The sequence below is a fragment of the Epinephelus moara genome, chromosome 16 (genome assembly GCF_006386435.1).
Source record: "Epinephelus moara isolate mb chromosome 16, YSFRI_EMoa_1.0, whole genome shotgun sequence".
Lineage (NCBI taxonomy): Eukaryota > Metazoa > Chordata > Actinopteri > Perciformes > Serranidae > Epinephelus > Epinephelus moara.
The window spans coordinates 29,769,574-29,775,573 of record NC_065521.1 but is presented as its reverse complement, the minus strand read 5'-3'; positions in this window follow the sequence as shown (position 1 = coordinate 29,775,573).

Here is a 6,000-nt window from a genome sequence, read left to right as displayed (position 1 = left end):
GGGGGGGGGGGGGGGGGGATGGAGGGGACACGCCCCCCTCAATGTTTAGAACATGTGCCTTTTTCCCACAAAGAAACACATAAAGGCAGCAGAGGACATTTACACCATAAATTGATGCATCAAAATTCACCAGAACGCAGGAAATTAAGTGTGTGATGCTAAAAATTCTCAGGTGGTGGATCCCCCCAACGTGTTTCATATTTTTCCCCACCAATGTTGACACAAAATCTACACACTTGAGCAGCAGCACAGTAAAAGGATCAGCTCAGTCTTAATTCAGTGTGTCTCAGGGGAATGATTCTCTGACTGTAGAGGACTGAAAATGTGAATAAACATAAAAAATGTACATCGCGCCTCGGCTGAATTAAGACAATACGAAGAGAGATTTTCTGGCATTACATGGACGACAAGAAGACAATGCCTCATTCACTTTCATCTTTTTATGTATATAAAAAAAAAGACCTCTTTGTGTCGAGTCTCCAGGGATGATTCTGATTGGGAGGAATCCAGGTTTATTCGAGCTTCACACATCTGAGTAACAGCAGGATTTCTCCTCTCTCTCTCTCTCTCTCTCTCTCTCTCTCTCTCTCTCTCTCTATTCCTCTGCCATTCACGCCGCTCTTCTTTGTAAGTCTTACTCATCTTGTCTCTCTCCTTCTGTCTCTTTCACTTCATGAATCTGTGTTTTGCTGTCCATATACCTGTCCAAACAACTCAAGCAGACAAAACAACTCAAGAATCTCCTCTCCTCTCAGAAAAGACAGGGGCAGAAAAAAAAAGGGGAATGCATCATGGTTTGTTCCACTGTGTCTGAATAACCCAGCGAAATACCAGTTTCACTCAAACAACAGGTCAGGAGAACAGCTTCAGTCAATAATCTCATTTATCTGCTCAGCCATCGGGGAAACAAATCAGCTCTACTTGGGATCATGTTAGCTGTCAGACTTTTAATGTGGAAAATATGAAAGGCTCTTACTAAACCCGTGTGGGTGTCATTCACTTGCCCTCCTTTCTTCCCCCACACTCAGTAAAACTGAGTGCTCATAAGGGGAAATGTAACATGGGAACAGGGGGATGCTGTGACAGCAAGTGAAAGGTAAAGTACACGCTTTGGAGCTGGGAAAACATTAGACATTCCTCATCACTGTAACTTTAAAGGGGCACTTCAGTATTTTTTAACCTGGACTCTGTTTCCTCATGTTTTTGTGTTTAAGTGATGAATGGAGCACTGCGGCCTCAGCAGTGAACCAGGTTGTGATGTGATCCCTACAGGCAATTGTGCACTGTTAACGTACGCCCACTAAAAGCACTTGTTTTCCTATGAAAAATATGCCCTATATATTCATACATATCCCATATAATCATGAGCTAGTGATTTGCATAGAACCCTGTCATAAATCAGTTCAAGGAGGACCCAAATGCAGAGTGACAAGCAGGGTGAAATTTTAACAAAACGCAAGCTTTAATGCAGCTGATCAAATCATACAGAACAGGCAGGTAACTAAAAGTCCAAATGAAAGAAGAACCAAAACTAAACTGAAAACCAACCAAGGAAGCATGATGAACACAAGGAATAACTCGGGGAAGAAATCCAAAGCGGAACATGAGAGACCAGGACGGAATGACACCATGAAGACTGCTCTCCTCCATTGCTTTTCCTGCAACAAGTCACCTCTCATGAGCAAGACTTGGTCACAATAACAAACAGATGAGCATAAGGTAAGGAAAAAGGTTTCATTCCTCTCCGTCATATTGTCAGACATAACAATCTGAGCACATCAGTGGCAATAACGAGCACTTTAATAGACGTAGATTGATGGTGCACTATTGCCCGTAGGGATTATGTTGCAGCGCTCCCTCTCAGTACTGGACCATTTTCAAAATTTGGTGTAAGTGTTAGTCACTTTATCCCTGTTTCCACCGAGCAGTACGGTATGGTACAGTTCAGTTCGGTGCGCTTTTTTCCTGTTTCCACTATGAAAAGTTGTGGATGGTACCAATGGATTCCTTCCGTACCATTCCCAGTTTTGGTCCCCCCTCTGTTGGGGTACCTAGCACACAGATCTGGTACTAAAAGGTGGAGCTGTGAACACTGCAGTCTGTTGATTGGTCAATAGAGGACGGTCACCCTGCTCAGGGCTGTTTTGTAGCTGATTTTGAGGCTCATGTAACCACTGGAGAGTTTTATTAGTAAACTGTAACTATAAAATGAAAGAATGTTTTGCTGCCTCTTGTAGACTGAGAAAAAATAACTTAATTCCCTCAGCCGGCGACTTTTAAGGTGGAACGTTAACTTTTAATGTTACTCAACGCATGAGGTGATGACGTGAATCAATCAGCACACCTTAAGTTTCGATGTGACTTTGATCATTACTCAAGTTTTTATATATCTTCAAGTGTTTATATATATTTCTACTGGGTTATTTGAATGGCATATATCCCAAAAAAAGTGTCGTGGAGCATCATTCCTGTGGGCTCTGGCAACATTAAATCCCCGAGCTTGCCTTAGAAGGACTAAATGCACAAATCCGCTATTTTTTAAATATCCCATGGAGAGAGAGACTCTCACTGCAGCCTGTTTAATTTTGTTCTGAAAATGTCTGCGAACGATAAACGAGGTGCAGACTTCCATCTGTGTCACTGGTAATGAGGAAATACAGTGAGTGCTGGACGGAGCAGTGAGTGACAACAACCCCGCCCACATTTAAGAGAACTGTTTGCAGTGGTAACGCTAGGGTCTAGGTACCATGTCTGAAGGGTTACTTTTGGTTTCAACTTTACCATACCGAAAGTGTTTGGTGGAAACAGGGCTATAGACACAAAAACATAGGAGAATAAGGTCTAGGCTGAAAAATACCGAGTTTCCCCTAATGCTGTTAAGTGTCTGGCGTTCAAGTGTTGTCCCTCAGACATTCAGACTCAAGGTGAACCTATTACTGCTTATGCAGTGGAGTGGAGGGGACCCTTTATTTTGCACAGCAATTGGCCTAATGAGTCATTTCCAATACAATTGATCCACAATGCACCCACAACGCACATATGTCACATTTGTCAATGCATTAGCATTCACTACACAGAATCAACCATCTTTCTCTCCTTTGTACAGTGTCTCAGATCTTGCCCTAGACTAATTACCGGACTGTCCTCATTCAAAGCTTTGTTGTCGCACTAAGCTCAGCGGATCAATGAAATTCCATTCGAGCATCTGTTGCCCAAAACGACTCCGGTTGGCCATTCCTAAAGGAAGGCCCTAATAGCAATTTACTGTTGTCCTTTCTCAAGGACACTTCTCTTTGTTTCAGAATAATACACAGTCAGTAATAAGAGCTAAATAAACCATTAATCCTCTCAGGATTTTCTTCTATGTACCAAATCAGGCTTTGTGCACGTAGACTGCTTTCAACTAAGAGACAGTAATTGACTTTAGCATGTGTATGTAATAGTGAAAAATGATGATGTCCATGTCCTATTTTGCAATTTTTTTGCCTCACTCACATTGTATTGTTGAATATAATGAGCTAAAATTAACTCACAATGCAGCTCAGGCAGTATGAATGATGTGTCTGTGTTTCTTTGTGTGAGTAGGTGTGTGTTTGTCGGTGATGCATGAAAGTATATCAATAAACCTGTCATCTCCACACATCTCCTCCTGCGCTTCTTTTCTTGCAAACAGCAGCTTTCTCTCAATCAATGGACCATAAATGGGACACGGTGTTATATGCTGGGATATTTCATCCTTTAATTCTTGGTATCCTCCTATAGCCTGCTTCTGCTGCATCCATGCAGCTCCACCTACATACCACAGTACATCTCCATTTATCATCACACTATATGGACATCTGCTGTGACAGATAGGACAGATAGTCCAGTTGTCCTGCCCTCCATCTCATGTCATATGCACTGAATAAACAGATTAAATGGAGTCATGCATCCATGCAAACTGGCACACACATGAATGGATAAACATGCAGAAACGTGCAAATTATTCTATGCTTGCACAGAAATAGACACTCTATCATATACACAGTAGCCCAGCTATAATTTGCCTTGTTTATGGCACATTTTAATTCACCAATTACTCATTTTTGCTCACATATCAGCTTATCACCATATCACAAATTAAAGTATTATTCACAAATGAAGGATATTATTTTGTGAATCTCTCTCATCCAAAATGCAATTTCTATCCAAATGAAGTGATTAGTCTTTGTTAAGAAAGAAATAGGCTTACCCATTAAATAATTGTCTTTCAGCTTAGCTCACATAGACAAACCACACTAATGGCTCACTCTTAGACAGGGAAATTAGGATTTTTCTTTTGCCTTCAGCATAATAAAAATCTTCAAATGGACTGACTGTCAATCATAAAGCCAGTGTCTATTAAAGGTTCTGTAAATGACATTCAGAGCATTAATATAGCAGCAAACAGCTATTATGTAAAGATATAGTGGTGTAATGATGTCCTGAGCAGAGAATAAGGTCACGCTTTCTCTTGCTTGGATACAGCCGCTGACCATCTTGCACTGGTGACCCATACACCCACCCAACCAATCGCAAGCAGCACCATTGACTGCAAACACACAGGTTGGCACTCACAGCTGTCAATCATGATGTCACACCCTCTTTTTATAGCATCAGATAACTAGTTATAACCAAACTTATCACAGATATGAACACTCACCGGCCACTCTATTAGGTACACCGTGCTAGTACCAGGTTGGACCCCTTTTACCTTCAGAACTGCCTTAATTGTTGGTGGCATAGATTCAACAACGTGCTAGAAACATTCCTCAGAGATTTGGGTCCATATTAACATGATAGCATCACGCAGTTGCTATCTCCCATTCCACCACATCCAAAGGTGCTCTATTGGATTGAGATCTGGTGACTGTGGAGGCCATTGGAGTACAGTGAACTCATTGTCATGTTCAAGAAACCAGTTTGAGATGATTTGAGCTTTGTGACATGGTGCGTTATCCTGCTGGAAGTAGCCATCAGAAGATGGGTACACTGTGGTCATAAAGGGATGGACACGGTCAGCAACAATACTCAGGTAGGCTGTGGTGTTTAAACCATGCTCAGTTGGTACTAAGGGGCCCAAAGTGTGCCAAGAAAATATCTCCCGTTATGGAGCAGTTGAACAGGTGTACCTAATAAAGTGGCTGGTGAGTGTTTATCAGCATGATAAGAACTACCTACAATAACAGGAACCATCTTAGGGAAAAATTTATTTGACATGCAGAGGGGGCGGAGTCAATGACCTATACTGCAGCCAGCCACCAGGGGGCGATCATGATGTTTTGGCTTCACTTTTGGTTAGCTGTCATATTGACCATCTTCATTATACAGTCTATGGTTGCAGCCTACAGTTTCTCTGTTCATTGTTGTGGTAGATGGTCTGGTCGTGCATGTGAGTCCCTGTGTTTGTATCCCACCAGCTAGCTAATCGCCACCACTCTGCACTGCACTCATATGGCGGTTATGACCTGTTGCTGATAACAGCGACAGCACCATCACGAAAATGTAATAAATGTCATTTGCTCTTCTCTAAGATCACTTGCACTTATATGGAAAATAAATAAATAAAAACCCTGTAATTTCAGTGCCAAACAGATGTAATACACAATATGAATAATACATCAACACTGACAGCAGTTACTTTTAGTTGTCTGTGTCATGATACCAAGTTGTCTATAATGCAGGTAAATGTAAAAAAAAGAAAAAAATGAAAGAAAGATGTTTTTAGAGTATCTTCATACAGCACTCCATTTCCAGCTCATGACTGCATTTATAGGAAGCTTTGCCAAATGTATTATAGCAACACATCAAAGGCAATGATTATGGTGCGATCTTTGGGACCACAGTTACTCAGTCAACCTTCGCACCCCTCTAACAGGTATCATATCCTAAGCAGCTATCTTCTGCTGCCGCTGCCACCATAATTGACCCTATGCGAAACCCTGCCCAACACAGCTGTGCTCCATTGACTCTAATGTAGTC